Source organism: Stegodyphus dumicola, chromosome 9 (assembly GCF_044657685.1).
Source record: "Stegodyphus dumicola isolate Sdum_Otavi_A_Nest chromosome 9, ASM4465768v1".
Lineage (NCBI taxonomy): Eukaryota > Metazoa > Arthropoda > Arachnida > Araneae > Eresidae > Stegodyphus > Stegodyphus dumicola.
The window spans coordinates 79,039,932-79,066,077 of record NC_140776.1 but is presented as its reverse complement, the minus strand read 5'-3'; positions in this window follow the sequence as shown (position 1 = coordinate 79,066,077).

Here is a 26,146-nt window from a genome sequence, read left to right as displayed (position 1 = left end):
ATGATAAATTCTTTCCTGTAGAATTTTATTCGAAACTTCTCATTCCTGCTGAGTCTAGATACCCATCGATCAGGTGTGAGCTTTTTGCTATTTTTTCTTCTGTTAAGCATTTTTATGAACATTTATATGGCAAAAAATTTACTATTTTAACTGATGCTAGACCACTCACTTTTCATATGCAGCTGGATAAGCAGCCTGACATTGTTGCCAGATGGTTGTTGTATTTACAGGATTTTGATTACTCTCTAAAACATATACCTGGTTTTTCCAATCCTGCAGATTTTCTTTCTAGAGTTCCTGAAGCATCTCATAGTGTAAACAATATTAACTTATTTCATTCAGATAATACTCAGCTAAGCATCCAAAACATAGTTAATCACCAAAGAAATGACAAAAATATTAAGGATATCTTAAGCCAAATTAACAATAATAAAGCTGATATTTGTGGAAAATATTTCATTGATAAAAAAAATGGTGTAGTAATGATAAAATTAAGACCTAGAGTGCATCATTTAAAGACAAGGCATTTAGAAAATAAAATCCTACTTCCAAATTCTTTAGTAAAACCTTGTTTAGAGATTGCTCATGCTCCGCATTTTGGTACTAGTAAAACTTATGAATTCATTAAGAAAAAGTATTTCTGGAAGGGCATGTTTTTAGATACAAAAAACTTTTGTGAAAAATGTCAACAGTGTTTGGAGAATAAACCAAGGTCATGTAAAACAATTACAAGCAATATAAAAAAATCTGATTTAGCACCTGGAGAAATGTTAGCAATTGACATTGTGGGTAAATTGCCCAGATCACATGATGGGAAATTTTTCATTCTAACTATTATTGATCATTATTCGAGATATTTAGAAGCTATTCCTCTGTCAAATATTACATCTGCTACAATAATAAGGTGTATGAATCTTTATTTTTCAAAATTTGGTATTCCAAAAGGAATTTTATCTGATAATGCTTCAAATTTTTGTTCAGCTGAATTTGAAAAATTTCTAAAAGATCTCAACATTGAACACCGAAAAAGCTCCGTTTATTATCCACAGTCTAATGGAATCATAGAAAGAGTGCATCGAACTATGAAAGAAAGCATAGCTTCTTTATCCAATAAGGTAATCGAATGGTCAGATAGATTAGCCTTTTTCAAACTATATTACAACAATTCTAAACACATAGTGACAGGTTTTACTCCCGCACAGTTATTTTTTGGGCGAGAACTCAATACACCTCTAGATACAAATAATGAACCGGCAACGGTAGATAATCCTTCACGATACTTGTTACGTCAGAGAGAACACATTAAAGCAACGAGAGAATTAGTGAAACAAAACGAAGAAAAATATTTTCAGTCTCAAAATAAAGTCGTTAAAGGCAGAGAACCACCAAAATTTAATATTGGAGATGAGGTATATTTAAAGGCTTTACAACCACCTCATGCTTTTCAGCCAAAATTCAATGGACCTTTCAAAATAATAAAAATTTTTCGAAATAAAAACTACTTAATTCAAAACATCGAAGACAACAAAACTACAAAAATTCATTGTAGCAAATTATTTAAAAGAGTTGATCCAAGGTTCAATTTGATTAATTAAGAACATTTATTTCATCGAGCTTGTTTTTCTTGTTCAACAAGTTAGAAAAAAATAAATAAATAAATAGAAAACATACACACGTTTGTAAGCGTTAGGAAATTAGTGGATTTATTTCCAACAAAAGAATTTTTTTTTTTTTTTTTTTTTTTTTTTTTTTTTTTGAGATTTCTTGATCAGTTTGGGTGTCGGTTGGCCACCTTCACTCATACGTTTGGTTGGCTGCAGGCTGGTCCGGGTTGACTAATGTCATGGAATTTACAAAAAAAAAAAAAGTGTGCAGTACACTTAGTGATCATTACAAGTAACGAGCTAGACATGAAAATTGTGCTACTAAAACAAGCTTGAGTAGTAAAATATATATACATATATAACAAGAATAAAAAGAGGAAGAAGAAAATTAATGTGTTCAAAAAAATGAAATTGTAGAGTAATTCGTCTAGATGAATTTAGTAATTTCAAGGGCAAATTGATGTCATCCAGAAGAATTTATAGAAACTGTATAATTAGAAACTTGTCAAGAAAATGATCATTAATGCAGAGTTGTGTTTAACAGTGAAAATGTATGAATGTAAAAATCGGCATTAGCTTACAATTTCCATTTACAAAGAGAAAATTGTAACTTGACTACAGATTGTAATGAAAGTGTATGCTGTAATTATATGAGTAACTTGTATGATATGTATTAGTTATTAATTTTTGATTGTACTTCATATGTGTAGCACTTATCCCAGACAGTGAAATTATGATAAAATAATTTTTGACTATTTTTCATTTGATTTAACTATTATACCAGATCATACTTGTAATGAGTGTTGTGCGTCAGTAAATTTATCGTGCAATGAACTGTGTTTCGGTGAAATTTATACAGTGCTCAGCGTCAGTGAAGTGCAGTGTTCACGCGGTGATCTGTGCTTTTTCTTTGGCCGGAGGGAATGTGCTAGCAAGCCGGCATCTACCATCAGACGATATCGCTTCAAGAATTGTCATCGTATCGTCCAAGCCTTTGGTGGCAGTTGTTGGACCGGTTTTTTTCCTCTTCTGCTGCTGGCGTTCGGGGGTGTAGGACCGGGCTTCGGGCTGTCCTCTCCCTGGCCGAAATATGATGTGCCATTTTTTTTTCCTGCTGCTTTTTGCTGCTCCTTCAATGCTGTCTGCCATAGATGAAAATCCTTTTAGTGAGATTTTTACATGAAGATTCAAGAAAATAATTACTCCTGTTTCCTGTACATTGCTGCAGAAAATAAATTTTGTTCGGCTTCTTCCTCCTTTTGAGAAATCTTCGCAGCACGTGTTTGTGAAACCTGAAACTTCCTGATCTAAAGAAGAAAATGCAGAAATACCAGGATTGATCAAGTATGCTTAATGACTGCCATCAAATTTTGATTGTTCCTTTTACACCAAAACTTTGTTTCGAATGGATCAAGAAAGATTGACTTTATTCTCCGTGCAGTTTTAACTCTAGTGATGCGCATCACTCGTGCTTGATGTTCAAATTTATTCGTCTTTATTTATATTAATACTTAATTCAATAACAAAGATGAAGAATAAAATATAATTGATTTGGTAACATACAGTTGTCTTACTCTGGGGTAAGTACTTTATTTTGCTATCCTGTGTGGGTCACATATTTTATCCCTGTCATTCGGGTTATTGCGGAAACAACGTGATGTACTCTTAATCATTGTTATAATTTCTTCGCTGATAATTACATAAGAAATAAAAAAACTATAAGTATTTTTACTACATACAAATATTTTCACTACTTATAGCTTTTTTCAATTTATATTTTTACAACATATGGTGCCATAATTATTTTTTCTACATATACAAATAATTTTTTACTACACTACACAAGAAATGTTGTGTACAAAAAGAGATTTTTAAAACATGTGAATTAAAATTTTATTATTTAAATCACCTTTATTTATTGAGCTAGTGGTGACTTAAGAAATGTACCTTTCATTGCACTCTACTTTAAGCAATTAAGAAAGAAGAAAGGGGAAACCCCGTGGGGCAGTAAGCAAAGGGGCGTCCTCGCCGCTAGCCCTGGATAATTCAGTTTGAACTAGCAGACACCTTTGCACAAATCATTTTAATTACAATTTATAATATCTAGAACAGCAGTCATTTCGTGTGACCGCCGGGCTTTTTAGTGTGTATCTAAGATACACATATTCTGAGGGATTTGGTATTTAAATAGTTAATGTTAGTAGAATTATAAATTGAATTGTTTTATTCCCCGTGCAGTGCAGCGCGTGACGAATAATAAAAGAAAGCTAAACCGGAAAGTTAAAAATGCAAGAGCTCGTGCATTAACCATTTAATCAATAAATATCTCTTTTGGATTTCAAGAAAGTGCTAGAACAATCTCGCGCATGATTTAAAAAGCTTATAAAAAGGAAAAAAACCTCTCAATTCAGTTAGTTAGTTGTTTTAAGAGTTTGTTTAGAAAAGTGTTCCTGTTGACTGTAGCGAATTCGCAGATTAGCTTTCTCTAGCTGTTTTGAATTCCTTCTGTTGAACGTTTGAGTAGTTAAAAGATAACTACTCTGAGATATCGTAATACTGTGCGAATATCTGAGAAAATTTATTCATTTTGTTTTATTTGTTGTGATAATAAATTTTGTTCGTTTTTCATTGGACTTGTGCATTAAATTCATAACGAACCCGTACGTATGCAACAGTATGTTTTGTACTGCCGACATATATATAAGATGACAAATACGTAAAAAATAAATTATAATTTGAATTACAATTTGAACGATAACCCCTTAATACTCAATTTGGTATTTCTCATCTCTGTTCTAAAAATAGTAATAATTTTCTGCGTCATTTCGAGGCTAATCCATGTCACATAGATGGTGAATTAAGACTCAAACAGCCAATAAAATATGACAGCAGTATTAATTATCCAATCAAATGCATTGATAACTAACACTATTTGATTCTGAATTAAGACTCAGATGATGACATCAGGATGAAGACAAGCCACACTTGCTTTCTACTCTTCAGTGTAGCTGGACTGTTGTTTGCTGCTCTCTTCTAACTACAAAGTTATCTAAAATGTAACCATTTTGAAACAGGCACAAGTAATGTGCCAAGCTGCTTGTGTTCTCAAAGTGTATACTGAAATAAAAATTATGATTTGATATGCCTAGGCTGCCTGTTTACTTTTCAGTATGGATCACCATTCTACGCCATCAGTATTTCTACGTATATGATCAATCAATATTTCTACAACATCATTACTTCTATTACATATAACGTACACATATACATACATACATATATGTATATATTGTATCACAAATTTTATTGAAAAAAACATTATTTCAAGTTATTTATGCGTAATATGCTAATGAAAGTTAATCAGTAAAGTAAGAAATTTAGAACCGATTCCGCAAAGACCCAAAAGAAGCGAAATTCACTACCGTTAAATTTCAAAATACTCTATAAATATGTAAAATTAACCAAAGTCAAAAGAATTAAAGAAATGTGAAATACGAAAACCTCAAAATGTATAAAAACTATGAAAAATGAATACAAATACATGGAAAGGAAGAGGACGCTGTCAAATCTGATGTAACTTTATCAAGAGGAAGTACATAAGACTCAATTGAAGTCCCTTCTCTTTGAAAACTATTGCATTTCTGTAATCCAATATAAACTAATGGACAATTCTAAATTATTTAATTAAAATAGTTCACCCGAAAATTTTAATTCATTCCGGACGCAGGGTAAAAATTCCAAAGTAAAATTAAGCAAAAACATTAATATCACTTTATACTGAATTTAAAATTGAAAAATTAAGTTGAAACACAAAATTTCTAATAATATAAGTTAGAATATGAATTTAAATTTGTTAAGTGGATGAAGAAGTAATCCGTTAGACAAATATACGAAGCATGTCCATATGAAAAATTCAAAAGTTAAATAAAGGAAAAATAAATATAAATTTTAAAAAATCTAAAACTTCCAGATTTTATATTACTCACAAAAAGGGCGTTTTTTTTTTTTTGACGTTTTATGTGTTACCCTTATTTATTAAATATCATGTTCTTCGCACTTAAAACACATAAAATTCAATTTAACAGCAATATCACAAAATATTAAAAACCGCAAAACAGAATATCTTTAGAATTTCCGATACACAGCCTCGTGCGCTTACCATTGCTCGAATCGTTCAGTTTGTTAATCAAAAGTTCGTTAAATTTTTACAAAATTTGAAATAGATAATAAAGCAAATTCGAAATTCAAGATTCGGTCTTCCAAGTGCACATGTTCGGTTGGAAGAATACGTTATTCAAAATTTGATGGCTCAAGATACCTTTGTTTTTTCACAATGCGAGAAGCATTCATGCAGTTTCATCATTATTTAGTTTCTTTAAATATAATACATGGTGATAATATTTGATGGCAACAGTTTGAAAAGTGAATCGATTCAAAATGCCGTTTCGATATTAATAGCCCTTCTATGCTAACACCTTTTGAGCTAAAAATAATTAAGTACACTTTTTCTACAGAATGGGAGAATAAAACTGAATTAAAAACTGAAGTTAGAATTCAGAAATACAAAATATGTAGGAGATATAAATAGAGAACACTGTAACCAAAATATAAATTTCGAAACAAAGACCACATGAGTTAGCTTCAAAACGGCCGCTTAGGGGTGTCAGTTTGGCTTCATTGGATTCCGTTTGGCGATGGAGAGTTAAAAATCTCCTAAACGGTGAATTAAATGCTTTGTAAGAAACTTTTAATTTTTTATAAACCGAATGTGTTAAAGAAAAGGAAGAAAGAAAACAAAAGTTAGAAAAGTAAAAAGTCTTCACGTCATAGGCTTATCATGACGACTTAGGATAAGGTTGACCCTTTGTTATTAAAAGTAAAGCCAAGAGAAACTGTAGTTAATAAAGTATCCTCCTGATAACGTTATAGCACATTTGATTGATTTCCTCTTCCGTTTTATACCTTTCTTTCATTTTTTATGGTTTTTATATTTTTTGAACTTTTTGTATTTCACATATCTTTAATTTTTCGAATTTGTTCTAAATTTCTAACCTTTTGTCTAATGCTTCAAAGAAACAATTGGCGACATCAAAATTGACTCTTCTAGATTTTATATTCCCACCCCCCTAAATTCATCTGTTCTCCCAAAATTGAGATCTTTCCATGTTACATAACGCTGCGTAAAAAATAGAACTTAAACCTAAAATTAACCAATCACAGCTTAGTTATACTTATGCACCCACTTAGTATAAATACTGCTTCGCAAGCAACTACATCACTCTTTTTCTTAACTTCTGCCCTGCCCACATATCCACACTGCTTATACTCTCCTGTGTGAGATGCTTATGTTGCACTTTTAAAGCCAGTGTATATAAAATTATATTTAAGTATGACTGAATAAATGTCTGCCAAAATAATTTGATATGCGGGAAAATAAAGATTGGTGATTCGTCAAAATCCAGTTTTTGTTAGTTTCGTCTGTATGCCTTCATCCTGAGCCATGATGACTGTCGAAAGGTAAAGTACCGGTGTCAGCAACGCAATTAATATATTACACACACACGCATATATATATATATATTTATATATGTGTGTATGTGTATATCCACTGCTTTATCCGGGTAAAAGTTCTTATCTGTCTTTTATTTTCGAAATCATTTTTCGTAGTCATATACTTTCAATTACAGAAGTTTTTAAAATGACGAAAATATTCATGTTGTATTACATTTGGTAATGTCAAATTTAAGAACATTAATTTTTGACAAGTAAAGAAATCTAACTTTAATGCGGTCTCCCGGTTCCTATAGTTATATTTGGGAAAATTTGATACTCGTTCTGAAAAAATAAAATTATAAGAAGTTTGACTCACGTATGTCAAAAATTGAAAGGAGTATTTAATTTCAAAATTTGGAATTTGACGTTATTTTCAACTTGCCTTGAAAGATCGATTATTCAAATTAGAATAGTTCGAGAATATAAGTTTAAATGAAGTGCAGCAATATATCATTTATTAGACCGCACATGGAAGCCATGCGATGTCCCCATCAGACTTGTTTCTTCAAGGATTCGAGCATATGTAGGTTGTTTACGTAAATACAATTCTGCTAATATCCTTATAAGACATCAGCAGGTCAAAGGAAGGAAGTTTCAGATTTGCTGACAAAGAAGCTTTAAAATGATGATAGGACTAAAATAAGACAGCAGTCTGAGAATTAAATGAAAAGTGTGAAATGTTCATGAAAAGTGAGAGAAACCTATGTCAACAAATATTGCGTACTTTGAAATTTAGTTTAACGTTTCGAAAGAAACCAATTCTCCAGTTCTATTTGCCAATGCTATGAATAAATACTACTTAATATGCTCTTGCTATGTTTAGTGGAAATTTCTGAATAAAAAATAATAATAATAAAAAGGTTTTACATACTAAAATCCCATACACATTTGTGTGCAGAATGCTTCGTGTTAAAAGAACATTGTTAAAAAGTCTGTAAAAGTAGAGGTAAGTATCAGACATTTTTTAGATGACCTATGTAAACTACCTGCACGTTCTTTGTTACTGTGTTTAACAGAGTTGGAGGATTGCTTCTTCGGGCAAGCTGATATAACTTCCAGTTTTTCGGAACTGAAACTGTAAATAAAATAGGCATTCTTTAGCTACAAACCTATACCTGTTTCATCCTAGAAGAGTCATTAGCAGTCTCCAAATACTAATTCAGAAGTCAAACAACAAAAATCAGCGTTAATTTACAAAATTAGTTCGATCCGTTATGTTATGCAACACTACCAAGGCAATTATCATCCACCTTAATTGCAAAGAGTTGCTATTATACAAAATGCCAGATCTTTAATTTGTCTTTCATGCCACCTGCCAAACAACCAATATCTGGAGCCGTCATTGACATTTCACATGAAGTAGCATCTTTATGTTCCAAATTTAAATTATTCTTCTCAACAAACTGAGTGCTTAAAAATGCACATTGATAATTTAGGACTTTACTTTTTAATAAATAAAATTTATGTTTTATTCTTAGTGATCTATCGAATTAATATAAAGTACCTTTAATTTATAATATATTCTGTCGACAGTTTTATAAGTATTTACAACATTATTGCAATTAATAAATGATGTTTCGGACACCATATATTACTTATTCAGGTGCAGAAATGGGAAGAAAAAATTTATAAGATATTTAGTCTACAATTATAAAAGTTTGCAAGATTATTGTAATTAATAAAAGATGTTCCTAACGGTAAATATTACATACCATATGACAGAGGTTTTCAGTTTTTCCTTATAGAGAAGTACGAATTCTAAATTGATTAAAAAAAGTGTAGTCTGTTTTTGAAACTGCGCAGAGTATTTCATAGACTGTGATTATATGTTACATGACCTTGGAAATTTCTTGAATCATATTTTCATAGTTTCCAAAACTCTTGCTATGAGTTCAGGTAATTCAGTTACACTGTGGATACGTATCTAATACATTTCCAAATGATTGCTTTTTAAATTTAGAGCAGCGGCTGGGTACTAACGGGCTTCAGAAATAAATGAAACAAGTTAGAAATCACAAAGAAAGGTTATTCAATGTATTTCAGTTGTGTAACAGATGCGCTTTTACTGAAATTTTCCTGTGCTATTCATATGTTCAAATTTCAGTCACTAATAGTGCAAATATCTATGCAAATACGACAATTATTAAAGTACCATGCACTTAAATAAATTATAAAAGAAAGAATAATTCGTTTCAGATCATAGTTTTTATTGTACATTTATAGCGCTATGTAAAACACGGCACAGATCTCCCAATTGCCAGCTGGACTTGTTAACCGGTTACATCACGAAAGCACAAAATAGGTACTAATTCAGAAGTCAAACAACAAAAATCAGCGTTATACCTACAAAATTTTCACAGGACTAGTTTCGATGGTTTTACCGAACCATCATCTTCAGATGCTAAACCGCAAATGAACAAGATAGGAAATAATGATTAGATAAGATAAGAAAGCCTGGACAAGAATAAGCAAGTGCCGCCATCTGTTGGCGAAACCAGAACTAAAACATAATTTCTCTAAAAGCCGAAGGCAAATTTGGATTGGAATTAGGATCGTTAACTAGAACAGAAAGATTTTTATGAATGTGAAATGCCTCTAGAAAATCCAGTTCTCCAATGGAAGATGTTTTTTGAATAATTTTGGCAGCAGAAAAATTGAAAGTGTGATTTTAGGACCAACAATGTTGAGCAACAGAAGACCTCTGTGTTTCCTTTTTTCTAACATATGCCTCATGTTCTTTGACGCGAAATTTTAAGGCTCTCTTAGTTTGGCCAATGTAAATTAAACCACACTGGCAAGGAATCCTATAAATACCCCAGGAATTCATATCCGGAATGGGGTCCTTGAGTATAGAAGTTGGAATTTTATTGATGGGAGAAAAAACAACCCGAAAGTTAAATTTCTGCAAAATATGTGCAACTTTATAGCTAATTGATGGAAAGAAGGGAATGACAACAGAATTTTTATATTCTCCTAAAATAAGAGTGTGGCTTTTAGTGTGTTGAGATGAGAATTTTTTAACTGCTTGATTAATAATGTTGGGTGAAAAGCCCCTGTCAATAGCTATTGCTTTTAAATAATTTAGTTCTTCATCAAGGGCCAGTTTGGAGGAGCAAACTTGAAGAGCACGGAAAACATAGGAATAAAATGAAGCTAACTTTTGTTTAGTCGGATGATATGATTTAAAGTGTTTATCATGTTTATTTAAGTTTGTTTATCATGCCTTCATCCGTTAATCGTTTCACTAAATTACGCCTGAAACGGCAAAAATTCCTGAATCATCTTGACTTTTTACTTAAATGTAAATGTAAAAAATTGATCCCCAATTTTATTCAAATCAAAACTAATCAAAAACTTTCGAGTCGCGTTTCAAGAATTCTGTTAAATTGCAAGCTTGCCTTACTTCGGTCCGTGATAAGGGATACACGTCAACAATTGTCCAAAGTTGAACATGAACTCTATAAGCTTCATCTGGAACTCGCTAAATCATATCCAAAATTCACTGGCCTTGAGCAAAAGTCTTGGTCTAGAACGGAGAATGCAGTTAACCGTCATAAAAACACCCTTGCAGTTAAATTCGAAAAACTTCTTTTACAGTCTTCCAGTTCAAGTAGTTCAAAAAATCTTCCCATTGTAAACATCAAACCAATAGTTAATATTTCTAATGTTAGTCTTTCAGAAGAACAAGAGAGAATTCTAAAATATAATTTTAACTTCTCACAAACCTGTAAACCCTCGATTCCAAAGATTTTGGCTCCTATCGAAAAAGCTTTCAAGTTCAGTAAAGTTTCAGATTCACAGAAAGAAATGATTAGGCATTTTATCGCTCATAATGTGAAATTCAATAATAAACCTTTGAAACCAAATCTAACTGCGAGAGAAAGAGCTACAATGCGCGAAATTCATTCTAACCCGGATATTATCATTTCAAAGGCCGACAAATGTGGCCAGATAGTCGTCATGGATAAGAACACTTACATCGATGGTGTCACTAAACTCTTAAACGAAGGACCATATAATCCGATCCCTAAAGATCCTTCACCTTCGGACTTATCCAAAATAAAAACTGCGATCAAATCTTCGCAAATCATTTCAAGCAACTTAAAACATTCGCTTATCCCATCTGTTGCGAATTGTGCCAGATTATATGCTCTTCCCAAAATTCATAAAAGTGGTATTCCTTTCCGCCCTATTGTATCAAATTTAGGTACTGCCTCGTATCCTTTAGCTAAATATTTAGTTTCTAGATTTTCCACTCTATTAGACAATAACATTTACACCATAAAAAATTCAATAGAGTTTGTAAAAAAGGTTAAAAACATTTCTCCTAGTAATTTACTCATGGTTTCTTTTGATGTAAAATCATTATTCACCAATGTCCCAGTGGAGGGTGCATTAAGATGTCTAGAAACCAGACTTCGCGAATTTCATTTCTCTTGCATCGAAATTGATGAGCTAATTTCTCTCACTCAACTCTGTTTGAAACAAACACATTTTGTTTTCCAAAATAAATATTACAAGCAAACTGAGGGATTAGGCATGGGAAATCCCCTCAGTCCCATCCTGGCTGATATCTACATGCATTATTATGAATCAAAATTGTTTGAAACTTTAAACTTCCCGGCATGGTTCCGCTACGTAGACGATACTTTTACCCTGTTTGAAGGTAATAAAGATGATTTAAATAAAGTTCTTTCAACAATGAATTCTATTGATCCTGCTATTCAGTTCACTTTTGAACTTGAGACTCTTCCGTTTCTCGACATTCTGGTCACACGTAACACATCCAACTTCAGTACTACAGTTTACCGTAAACCTTCATCGGTTTGCCTTCCACCACACTTTAAATCATGTCATCCGACTAAACAAAAGTTAGCTTCATTTTATTCCTATGTTTTCCGTGCTCTTCAAGTTTGCTCCTCCAAACTAGCCCTTGATGAAGAACTAAATTATTTAAAAGCAATAGCTATTGACAGGGGCTTTTCACCCAACATTATTAATCAAGCAGTTAAAAAATTCTCATCTCAACACACTAAAAGCCACACTCTTATTTTAGGAGATTATAAAAATTCTGTTGTCATTCCCTTCTTTCCATCAATTAGCTATAAAGTTGCACATATTTTGCAGAAATTTAACTTTCGGGTTGTTTTTTCTCCCATCAATAAAATTCCAACTTCTATACTCAAGGACCCCATTCCGGATATGAATTCCTGGGGTATTTATAGGATTCCTTGCCAGTGTGGTTTAATTTACATTGGCCAAACTAAGAGAGCCTTAAAATTTCGCGTCAAAGAACATGAGGCATATGTTAGAAAAAAGGAAACACAGAGGTCTTCTGTTGCTCAACATTGTTGGTCCTAAAATCACACTTTCAATTTTTCTGCTGCCAAAATTATTCAAAAAACATCCTCCATTGGAGAACTGGATTTTCTAGAGGCATTTCACATTCATAAAAATCTTTCTGTTCTAGTTAACGATCCTAATTCCAATCCAAATTTGCCTTCGGCTTTTAGAGAAATTATGTTTTAGTTCTGGTTTCGCCAACAGATGGCGCCACTTGCTTATTCTTGTCCAGGCTTTCTTATCTTATCTAATCATTATTTCCTATCTTGTTCATTTGCGGTTTAGCATCTGAAGATGATGGTTCGGTAAAACCATCGAAACTAGTCCTGTGAAAATTTTGTAGGTATAACGCTGATTTTTGTTGTTTGACTTCTGAATTAGTATTTATTCGGCGTGTTGTGTCTTAATTACAAAATAGGTAGTTAACTCTTAAACATAAAATAAACATTTTCAACACCTTGTACATAAAAAATAAAATATAGTACACTTTTAGCATATTTTAAACATGATGCGCTACAGAATGCGAAAATTTCTTACTTTATATTTACGTATACGCAGTGAAATAATATGCCATTTAAAGAGACGAGGAGAGGCACGGACTCCCAACTAGTATAGTGGTTATTGACGAAGATTGTCCCATCGATTAGTCCGGATTAGAATCACTCAAAATACACAATGAGCTGAAACAAAGAATTTGGATTGGAAGAACAACGACACAGCAACTCCACGGAGAAAAATTGAGTCGAAAATGTGTAAGGCTTGGAGAAACTTTACAAGAATAGGCCTTGCAATTCAACCACGAATGCGATCCACAACCGCCAGCAACATCTGAGAACCTGTCAGAACATTATATTGAATGATTTAAAAAAGTAATTTCTTTGCATAAAACTTTAAATTCTTATTTCTTTAATGTTAGAAACATATTTAAGTTGCCAACATTAATTTCGTTAAAAATCGATTTCGTGACATGAGAAGTTAATAAAAAATCGCATATAATGAAAGACTGAGCTGGAAACATTTTATTTCAAATTTATAACCTAGGCCAGCGATTCTCAACCGGTGGTACACGTAACACTGGTGGTACGCAAGAGATAAAATAGGTGGTAGCAAAGAAAATGTTTTAACTATTAAAAGTTCGAAATTTAAATATTGCAACATCCTGTTTAAGTTTTTTTCTCTATCACTAGTGAAATGTATGCGATCAGAGCTTTGTTCAAGGTCAATAGCCGCTCATAGACTTAAAGTAAAATAATACGTTTTTATTTTCACAAATATTGTTTTAGCCGTAGAAATAACAAAATTTGTCATTAATGATGTTTTGAAAAGGGTAATAGGAATAGATGTTAGGAGATAAAAATAAGTTCCTATAAAAAGATAATAGTACCTCATTAATTCTTTTACAGTTGATCGATTTATTAGCATGTTTACACTTTATGTCACCATCATTTCCGGGATCCTATTGCTCTATTTTCAGTTAGAATACCTTTTTTCACGTCGATTTGCTGTCTCTAACAGTAGGTATCTTGTCTTCTTGCTTTGTATTCCTAACTTTTCTATGCAATTTGAGATTATCGTTGTTTGGAATTGAAGAAATCGTAATATGTTTTGCATTTAAATATTTGTGAAAAATAAGAAAACAAGAATTTCAGAATGGAAACATGGATAGGATTGATTAAGCTAGAAAATGATGATTGTCAGGTAATGAATAGATCCAGGACAATCTATGAGCACTAAGAATATTGAAATGGAAAGAAAAATTGTTTATGGAAAATATAATGAAAGTTATTTATCATTTATTTTAATTGGAATGGAGATGAAGTGGACCCTCAACCTGAATGTGTTATTTACGGTGAACTGTTTAAGTATGAAACCATCGTTTCTTAAAAGATATCTTGAATCTAAGCATGACAATTTAAAGGATATATCTAAAGAATATTTGAGGAGGAAATTATCGGAGTTCAAAAATAATAAACAAGTAATGAAAGGTTTTGTTACTTCAAGTGAAAAAGCTTAAAGCTAGATACCTAGAAAGCTTAAGAATTGCCAAGACTGGGCAGGCTCGCACTATTGGAGAAAAGTTTACATAACCAGTAGCTAAAGATATCGTTTTTACATTACTGAATCTCTTCATGATATGACAACTGCAAATGAAATTGCCAAAGTAATTGACTTGGAATAAGTGCACTGTCGTAGGCAGTGACTGACGGAGTTCGGACTTTAACAGGAAAACGTTCCGGTGTTATTTCTCAAATAAAGAAAGTCGCATCTGAAACTAAATTTACTCACTGCTCCATTCATCTTGAAGCTGTAGTATCCAAAACAATCCCCGAAATCCTGAAAATCGTTTTGAATTAATCTGCGAAAATTGCTAATTTTATTAAAAGCCGAGTTTAAAATTCAAGAATATTTACGATTTTATGCCAAGAGTTGGGCAGTGAACACGAAACGCTTTTGTTACATTCCAAAGTGAGGTGGTTATTCAGAGACTAAGTTTTAAATCGTGTTTTTGAACTTCGATCAGAAATTAAAATTTTCCTCTATGATTCACACTTTGAATTACAGAAATATTTATTTAGTGAATTATGCTTGGCGCGTTTAGCATATCTAGCTGATATTTTCGGAAAGTTAAATGAATTTAATTTAGGATTACAAGGATAAAGTATTAATTTATTTACTATTAGATATAAAATAAATGCAATAATAAAAAAAACTCGAGGTAATAATCAGAGAATTAGATAATAATATTTTAAGTATTTTACGACTTTTAGAAAGTTTTCTAAACGAAAAAAGTATGAAAATAAAAAACAAATTAGCATACGATATTAAAAAGTATTGTTTTTCAATCATAAATAATTTCAACGTGTTTTCCCCCGGGGATTATGAAAAAGAAAATCGGATTGGAAATCCATTTTATTCAAATGTACCTAAAATTTTATCTCGTGAAGAAAAAGGACAATTGATAGAAATTTCTTGTGAGCGAACACTAACTGAAGATTTCAAAAATAACACATTTGTTAACTTTTCGCTGAACCGAAAAAACGAATTTAAAGGCATTTGAAATAGAGCTATTAAATTTTTATTGCCATTTTGCCAACCTACTTGTGTGAACAAGGATTTTCTTCCATGTTATATTTGAAAAATGAATACGGAACAAAATTAAAAGTGGATCCAAATTTCTTATTAAAAAATTAAAACTAAATGAAATATGATCGCCCATAAAGAAATTGATCTCTCTTAAACAGACCCAAATTTCACCTTGAATTTTAAAGTATTATAACTTAAAGTTTGATAATTAAAATGGTAACCAATTTTTATGTGTGCGTATTGAATACAAATAGCCAATAATTTGTGCGAATGGCAAAATATACTTTTAATACTTTTATTGAGAAATTAAAAAATAATCACTGTTAAATGTAGTGATGGTACTAAAGGTTTTCGGATTTTATTTAGATGATACGCGTTAGTGAAAAGGTTGAAAATCGCTGACCCAGACTATTAAAGGAATCAGAAACGTTTGGAAGTATCTCAGTATGAACTTTTCTTATGCAATGCAGATTCTCTGTCTTACATTTGATGGATACCCAGAATTTCTAAAAACCATCTTCATCAAATCCCTCTATTTTCAACATAATAATAGTGCTAGCCACATAACGGGCAATCCTAAAAACTTTCTCCTGATAAGAACAAAATAACATCTAACAGAAGCAAATCTAGATATATTCCTATATTAAAACCTGCATCTTAGTCCAAAATAGTTAAAAACACTAACACCAATAAAAAAATTATCGAATTCTTTAGCACAATGAGGGAGCTGGAAAACTTATTCAGAAGCATTAAAGTATCCTGTTTAATATTTCTTATTGATAACAAACTTGTTGCAATTCTACCTACGTCTTCGTTTGATTGCTTTCCCGATGCTCCGCCAGCTGAGACGTAAGAATTGCCCCCGACGCCATCGAAAGTCGCCTGAGACGAGCCAGGCTAGTTTACATTATGTCTTCTAGAGCTTGCTTTCTTCTCCCATTTATACCCTTTGTCTGAAAGTTCTCTCATAAGGCTGGTAGTAGGCGAATCGTAGCGGAAAATTCTCGTACCACCTCGGGGTGTTGTCTCTCGAAATTGGAGCGGAAGTGCACAGTTAGGGCGGCCGGACTATACCTGTTCGACAAATGATGAATTTCCGGTGTTACTTTAATTCTACCTGTACCAGGGAAGAAGAACGACACCAGGTATTCCATACCTACATAGTAACCATCACATGTTTTTAGAGGCTCTGCTGTAGAGATTATTAAATTTTTTGTGCAACAAACTGGAGAAACGGGGATTCAAGTCAGTAATTTTGTACTTGCCAGCTGAATGTCCTATTCACTGGCACTGGCAGGGTACGCATGGGGAATGCAATAATTCCTTACATAAATCTCATAGAATATACGCATTTTTATTACCATATGACGTAAAACAATGAAGACAGAAAGAGGAGGAAAAAAGAAATGCATTTAGATGAAAAACATGAAAAATGCAGTTTCGATGCGATATATATGAAACGTATGTCCTGCAGTGTAAAAAAAAAAAAAAAAAAAAAAAAAAAGAATAAAATGCTCTGTAAATAACTAACTAGACTAAAGAGTTCAAAGTTTTTAAAACTGTTTACCTCTTTTCTCTTTTTAATGTTTTCTACTAAACCCTTTTATTTATCAATACACAGAAGTATTACTAGGTAGCTTCACTTGAGGAAATCTTATTAACATTCCTTGAAAATAGGGTATAAAATATAGACAAAAATAATATTGCCAAAAGATTTTGTAAAATCAAATTTACTTAATTTGCCACTGAGCTTCCCTAAAATGAACCTGGATAATAAGTTGTACTCTTATATGCATTATTCAATTTATTACCTAGAATTCGGATTATTTCCATTTAAGTTGCTAAATGAAAATATAAAATAATAAAAAGACTTGAAAACTAAAACTACGCCACTTCCACATTCTCGCTATGTCTAGAATTCTTCAAATGATAATGCAATTGAATAAGATATTAATCCTCAGAATACCATCTAAATAAAAGAAACTGGTATATAAGAGGCTTAAAATATTCGTCTGCACTAGTAATTAATTCATGAAGCAGTAATAATTTATTTTTAGGCGCTTGAAGTCTGAAGTGTCAGACAGCTTACTGCAGCTAAAACTATTCTTTAAGGCAGCAGTGAACGAGGATCCAAATGTCTGATTTTATCTAAGAAATGTGTCTGCGTCTATTTCACTTCTCCAAGTGGATAAAATTTATCGTTTTCAGGGCAGTTCCCGTCATTGACTTTAACTCAATGAATCAAACGAAATGAGAAATCTTTCAGTTCTGTTCTTTTAGAGATGCCTGATGTTACTAATGATAGTGTAATTTTCTTTATGCCGATAAATGTGTCATAGATCTTTTAAAGAATGTTTTCGTATTACAAACTACAGTGCCTGTGAAATCTAGAAGCTTCTTCTAGAATGCATGTTCATCTGATCTGTTTCTACTAGTATAATGTTTTCCGTATTAAAACTACAGTGCCTCTGAAATCTAAAAGTTTTTTGTAGAACTCATGTTCATCTGATCTGTTTATAACAGAACTTATAACAGAAGTATATATATATATATTTTAATTTAAAATAAGAAAATAGATGTATTTTCAGCTAGAAGAATATTCATATAACTTCCATGTATAAGTAACTAATTAATTATGTTACATTCTTACTACTTTTTTCACTCTTCTAAAACATATTGCAATAAAGATTTTGTAAATAATCAGTTCATAAAAATAATTTCTTCTTCAAAAGTATTTTCTAACATATTCGTTATTATTACGGGATAACTGTAACGCGCAGTTAATATTGTAGAAGTTGAAAATAAATAAGTGAAACATTTCTTATTTATTTTTTTCAGAAATTATTCGCAAATAATATATGATTGATTATCTTGAATTTTAGAGTAAAGAGGAAAATAAATAAAAATTATTACAATACACTTTAATACAATACACTTTTTAATACTATTGAAGAATAAATTGAGAGATCATCAAAACTCAACTGCGTATTAAAACTGCATTCGGAATACGTAAATATGCATGAATCTGCTGCTGCAGAAATTCTAAAAAGTTATTTTCATAAACGTGTAATAGAAATTTGAAATATTTACATACACAGTATGAATTTTCAGTAGTTCTTCCTGAACTGTAAAAGCTAAATTTAAAAAAATAGAAAAATCAAACAAATTTTTAAAGTTTACAATAGAAATCAAATGTATTTAAAACTACGCAAAAAAAAAAAAACTGCATTTTTGCAAGGAGTTTGAACGATAAAGATAGAAATAAATAAAAATAAGGTTGCTTTTGGGCCTAATTTAAAATTTTACATTCACATGTTTCTCTTCCATTTGATAATATAATTGTTTTGCGATGTTATGAAGTCTTAAATATATTCCTATTTCATTTTAAGCAGCCTATACAAGCAATTCAATTACTGTTGAAAATAAATCTGTGTATAATAAATAATTAAAAGCCTGAGCGTAATTTGACTGATGACTGTTAGGTAATTCACACACCACATTAAGTATAATTAGCCCAAAGGCACAGTAGCCTAGAATGGCTATTAGTATCAAAACGGCATCTTGTGGCGTTTCACCATAAACGGCAAATCACTTTTTAAATTGTTGCCACCTAATATTATCGTCCTGTATTATATTTAAAGAAATTAAATAATGAAGAATGTGCATGAATGTACGTATGTTTCTCTCATTGTGAAAAAACGTCGGTACCTAGAGCCATCAAATTTTGATTAATGTAATCCTCCACCTGAACATGAGCAACTGGAAACCCGAATTTTGAATTTCGAATTTGTTTTATTACCTATTTCATATACTGTAAAACTTTAACGAAGTTTTGATTAACCAACTCAACGGTTTCAAAGTGAGCAATGGCAAAACTGTACGGAAAAAAATAATTTTTATCTCCAGCGTGCGAGACAGTCTGTTGGAAATTCTAAAGATATGCTGTTTTTAAATATTTTATGATATTGGTCTTCAATCGAATTTTATGTGGTTTAAGTGCAAAGAACATGATATTTAATAAATAAAGATAACACACAAAACATTAAAAGAAGATCCTTTTAGCGTAATATAAAATCTGAAAGCTTTCTTTTTTTTTTTTTTTTTTTTTTAATTCTTTTTTTTTTCTTTAATGGGAGTTTCTGCATTTTTTTTTTTTTTTTTTTTAGTTTCTACGTTTTTTTTTATTGCAGACATGGTGTAACAACTCAATTACTTGAATACATCTCTAAAGCACATGTAAAGAAGTATACTAAACACTGCTTTAGACTTCTTTCCTATCTCAGAGACTAAAAACCCTCTGAATCCTCTGAACGTTGGAACTGGTGTTAGAATATCTAAGTTTCTTCGCTGTAGCTCTTACTTGGAAGTTACCAGAAACTATAAAGAATTAAATCAGACTAACAAGCGGAATTATTTGAGAAACAGCATTAAAATGCGAATATTAGATTTCTGTCCTAAATTTCAGAATGTTGTTGGAAAGACATCTACTGACCGCGAGTGAGAGACACAGATTTTTAAGATATACATCCTCTGCCTCAAAATGGTTGCCCATTTCATAAATTTATATCAGATTAAGCGATATAAGAGGAAAGATTAGCTTGTGATACGTTACACTCTACATTAATGAAATAGAATTTTGATACTATATGTCGATTTATTTTAGTTTCCCTTTTTTAGAGCTATCAGATAGAAACGCAATTTAAGGCACGCTAAGAAGGCGGGAGAAATACCTTATATACTACCTCTTTTAAAGGACGACTGGGGTTTTAGGAGACCCAATCGTCAAATCCTGGGTGTAGAGATTCATAAATCAGTTTATTTTATTTTGAAGCAACTTTCCTATCACCCTCGCTTCCAACCCTTGCTTTTTTGCCAGAATGTAAATGAGTTAGCGGGAGTGTATTCAAATGAGGTAGAAAGAAATAAGTATTTAAGGGAAGGTTTTTGGAAGAAATTAGAGAGCGAGAGAAAAAGAGAGAGCGTGTGTTCTGCCTGCCTGAAGGCCATGTTGTATCTCTGATTCACTGGATTTCTTTCTGTGGCGTTGAGCGTTTCTAGCCAATACGCTTGTTTATGTCGTCTTTTACGAGTCAGAGACAGCCTACGCGTTGAGTGACCTGTGGAAAAGCCGTTAGGCTAACATAATTCTATACTATTTTAAGTTACTTGTTACCTTTTAAGTTTATCCAAAAGTATTGGCTTTTTATACATTATGTTAGCGTCTGCTTAGTTTATGCTCGCTAAGACTACGAGACGTTACAAAATGAAACTGGGAAAAATTACAGATTTTATTGTTAAACTTCATTTATTCATAATATAAATGCTCACATACACACTAAAATACATTCAGTTTTCTCTGATTGTTAGTTGTTATTTATTGGTTCATAGATCAATCATTAATCTGTTAAGAGAAAATTTTCAGTTATTTTAGCTAGAGTTCTACATTCATATGTTGTATCTTTTGAAGATGCATCTTAACTGGATCTGATGAAATTATTTTGGCTCTTCCAGTAGAAAAGCATCTAAGGAGATCTTGAATTCCCTAATATAATCAATTACTTTGTAATATAACGTCAAAAAACAAATTGATGAACAGAGAAAAGTTATGTAAGAAAAATTTATTCTGACAAGTAATATTTTATTCAAATTAGTATTTTAACAGTTGCAGACAGAAAATTTGATCTCTAGAGAGAACCTTAAAATTCAAGAGAATAATTATTTAATACCATTTCTGGTGCTGTTATATTAGTTACCAATATATATCACACACTTACTCTTTAACCAAACCAACTTTATGATATTTTGAAATTTAACGAAAACTAGAAAGGTTTGGCCTAACGTCCAGGAATGTAATCCATATAATCAACCCTTTTATTCGATGACAGAACTTAAAATTAGCTTATGAATGATTTTTGAAATTCATGTACTGAATTTTTGAAGTTAAAATTTTAATAAAAATAAATTATTTAAATCAAGCTGCCATCCTAAAAATAGAAAAAAATATCAAAATTTTCAATATTTTACGTATTGTTCACCTATTCCTTACATAAAAGTATTATATGAAATATTAAGCAGATCTTCCGATAAAATTATTTAAAAATTGCCTTAAGTTAGGAATTTTCAGGAAACTTTATTTATGTTAAATTCCAAAAAGCTTTTAGTGAAAGTAACAGGAAATACAACTGAATTTCCATATCTTAAAAAATTACTGCAAACTTCGTTGAAAGGAGTATGCACACTAATGACAATCATAAACAACTAAACTTAAATCGATATTAAGGTACAAAAAGCACAGAAAAGCATTTTTTGGTACAGATATAAAAAATCAATATACATTATAAAGCATTTGTTAACAGACGACTTTTAAATTTCTTGCATTAAAGCCCCTAAGTTAATTCTTGGAATCAACGGCTTTGTTGAGTACTATCGTACAATCCTTGTTATTAATATTTATATTTAAGACGCCTTGGTCGGTATAAAGGATAGCGCTGTTGGCTGGAGTGTCTTTGGGCCTGAGTTCGAGTCCCGAATAAGGCTTGGATGTCTATATTGTCTGTGTGGCATGAAGACACTTAAAATGTTATTAAGCCGAAAGCCCTCTCGAAAGATTTGGTGACATTAAAGAGGAGTAGGAGACCATCGTATGCATCCATTGGAAAGTTCTCCATCAAATTTTATAAGGTATTTCTCCCGCCTTCTTAGCGAGCCTTCGTGGTGTAGTAGTCAGCACATTCAGCGCGTAATTGAGAGGTCCGCGGTTCGATTCCGAAGGCGGCTGCTAATTTTTCATCTTGCCTACTTCCAAAAAAATCCTAATGTCTCTACAATTTAAGATGCAATTTTCCTGTTTCCGCGGTTGTAAATTCGGTAACCATCTTATGGTGCATATTGTGAAGCGTTTTTGGTGATAAGATGGCTAAATTACCTACGGGTTATTGGACATTCCTGACAAATGCATTAAATGGCAAGTGTCCAATTATTTGAAACAATGACAACATATATGTAATGAATGGTTTTCGGAATTTATTCATTTTTCCAGTTAACAGCAAGCTTATACGTTTGGCGTTACGAAATGACAGTTCACTTGCAGTGTTGTGTGATCGAATTTTGCACATGTCATGAAGATACTCGATGTGTTATTTATTTGTATGCTAACCCAATTTATCGATTTTCAAAACATATTACTTTGCCCAGGTAGTAAAGAATCTCGAAATCGGCTGTGGAAAATATAGGCAATGTGAAAAGTGTATAGAAATGCACATAGGTATCTGTAACTAAGACGGGCACTCAAAAACGGTAATATTTCTCACACTCGAATCACAGTGGAGAATTTTAGATGTTCAATCTTGAGCAATGAGTAGAGAACAGAACCTCGGTTAAGAAGCTACAAAGAATGTGCTCAGCACTCCGTCTTGCTATGGATTGGTACTTAACAAGAACTACGAGAGGAAACCGGCACAATAACGTCTTTCAATGCCACGACCAATCACAATGACCCTACTGTCGTCACTAAGATAGCCTCACGGTTGCCATGGTTACGTCACGACAGTCATTTCACAGGCTAACATCTTCGGAGTATACTCGTTTGTGGTTAAGTGGACGGAAGTACTCCAGCTACGTGAAGACGCGGGAAAATCTTAGTTACTCTGGGGAGAGCAGAAAGACATAGGTCGTTTTCTTCTTAACATGTGTCTCTTGATTGCATTTTGTAAGTTAGGGCGAAACGATATTAGAATAGAAAGATATTCCGCACGTGGACCAAATTTCATTACCTCGTTTCCAAACCACAGTCTTCCAAGAAGATAATAATATTGGTGTATTTATTAACATCACGTGATTTTATTTATAATGCAAAAAAATATTTACAGAAGCAGAATAAAATACAGATTGTTTGTACTTGGAATCAGATCAAATTAGTTGAGAATGATAACCTTAAAGAGTTACATAAAGCGAACGGTGTCTTAGCAAAAAGAAGTGTTTTTAAACTTATCATGTAAAAAATAAAAATTATTCACTAAATTTTTTAGATGAGAATTTTTTTTAACACGAGATCTTAATGCAGAAAATCAGAATGTTTCATACTAAATTACCTATACACGTAACATATTTTCAGGCTTGGTTTAGGAAGCACTTCTTGAAAATTATTTAAGAAGTGCTTCCTAAACCAAACCTGAAAATATGATTGAAATATGAAACCAAACCTGATTAACATATTTTTCTAAATATGATGAAAAAGATTAATTTTTTCCTCATATAAAAATTGTATAAAAGGCAGAAGGGCATACTGTTAATTTTATTTCTCATATAAAATGCAAAAAGGCATACTGTTAATTCTAAAAACAGATACAAGAAAATAATCCAGTGTAGAAAGAAATTCCTGATTGGGGTTGCTGTGACATACAATTTGTTATTTGTACAACATCTTAGTACCATAATTTAATGTTAACATTTACTTTCACGATAAAAATATTACTACTCTCTTCCATAAATACTTCTAACAGTTTGAATAGTGCCTTGATCTAGGGGCTGAAATACGGTTATACGTAAAGATGGTAAATCAAGAGCTTTTCAGAATTTGTCACTTAAAAGTTTCTTGTCAATGTTTTTTTTACTTTGGAGAGTTTTCTTCTTCTTGCAAGATTTTTCTTGCAAGATTCTAAAGCGATATAAGTAAAGTTTGAACATTTCTCATGCAGTATAGTTGTTTACATTTCCCTGTAACAGATCTCTTTATTATTTATTTGTCTTGCACGTTAATCGAAAAATAAATCGTCAATCCACATTTGCCCTTTTTTCCATCTTTCAGCTTCAGAATATTTTCTTTCCAATATGATGGGCTTTTCTCAGATTCAAAAAACGTTTCAACAGTATTGAACAAAAAGAAAAGCTTTGGAGATGTCAGAAACGGACCAACAAATAGTTACTTGGAATAAAGTAATTTACTTCCAGTATCTAAATAGATTCCTTAGTATACCCTTGCACTTGTATTTAATTAAAATTTAATATTTAAAACATTTTTCTTTGTCATTTTTGAAGCTTCGAAAGACTTTTCTTTACTTTTTACGAGTGTAAAGGCGGTTATATAAGGAATGTCATATTTTTTACAACACTAGATTGCATCTGACCATTTTGAAACTTCCTCAGGATTTCAATTTTAATTTTTACTGGAACAACTAAACCCTTTTGCTGGTACACTTTACTGGTACAACAACTAATTTTTACTGTACGTTACTTGTGATATTATCTGATAAAATTAGGATTAAAAAGAGCCCAAGATATTTATTTATCAGTACTCTGAGCTCTCAATACTGCGAGCTAAACATACTGTGAGCTAAACTAAACTGAAAACTGATGCTCTGTCTGGTCTTATAAAAGTTTTCCTCGCTCTGAGTTATTTCTAATAACTTTGGTTTCTTCGAACTGCAGGAAAGCAGTTACAGTTACGCAGAGCCCGATACAGTAACCAGTTACATATGGATCGAACCAAAATGTCAAGCTTGACTAGTTTTGGCTAAAAATCGCCAAATTCGCGAGATAGTCATTTATTACAGTTTTCCGGCGATGCTTCGCATTCTGGGGCTTTCATATTACATTATATAAGAGATACTACTATTTGTATAGAATTTCACTAAAAGCATTTACATTTATACAAAATTCGCAACATTTGGACTTATAATCTCTACTGGTAAACTATATGAATCTTTAAAAGAGCCCTTTTGGGCAACAGTTAAAACCTGAAGCCTTTCAGAAATACAATAATTGTAGAAAATGAAAGGAAATAAACTTGATTTCAAAAGAAATGTTCTTATATGAAATGAAATTTTATAATTGATTAAGGAAAATGAACTTCTAAGTTTCATTATATTGCTGTCATTTTCTTTCAAAAATATGTATGATAAAGGAAGACAATTGCTTAAACATTTTTTAATCTTCTTTTTTCTTTTTCTAAAAGCTGAAATCTTATTTGACAGCTATTAAAATATGAGTCTCATTCATTATTTTGCAAGACAAATTCAAAGAATTAAGCAAAATGAAGTAGAGAAGCTTTAAATTATAGTTTTACTGCTCGCAGCTCTTTACTAAAAGAGTACGCTCCGTTAAAGAACTACATTTAAAGAGGTTAAACCTTCCGGTCTGACTAATAATGAAAAACTTTATGAATTCTTTATTTTTTTCAGCCATAACCCTTAAAATAACGAGCAGTTCAGAGCAAATGTTTTAAAATTCACTTAATTAATTCTCTATTTAAGAATGCGCCAGCCAGCCCATCAGGCGTCCATTTAAAAGTTACTCCGTAGTGTAAGAATACTTTCTACTTCCAACTTACTCCAGAATCTTTCCTTTATACGCAAACTTCCTTCATTTTTCCAACTCATTCAGCTAGAAAAAGCAACCGATTCAAGGTCGACGATTTAATCTTTAGATCGGCACTTCGGTTTGGTTTAGTTAATTTAGGTAAAGTACACTTGGGCTATCTGCCTAAGGGGAGGAATGCCTTCGTGGAGGTCTTTCTAAGGTAAACTGGCTCGTATACACGGTACATGTGGGTAAACCACGAAAAC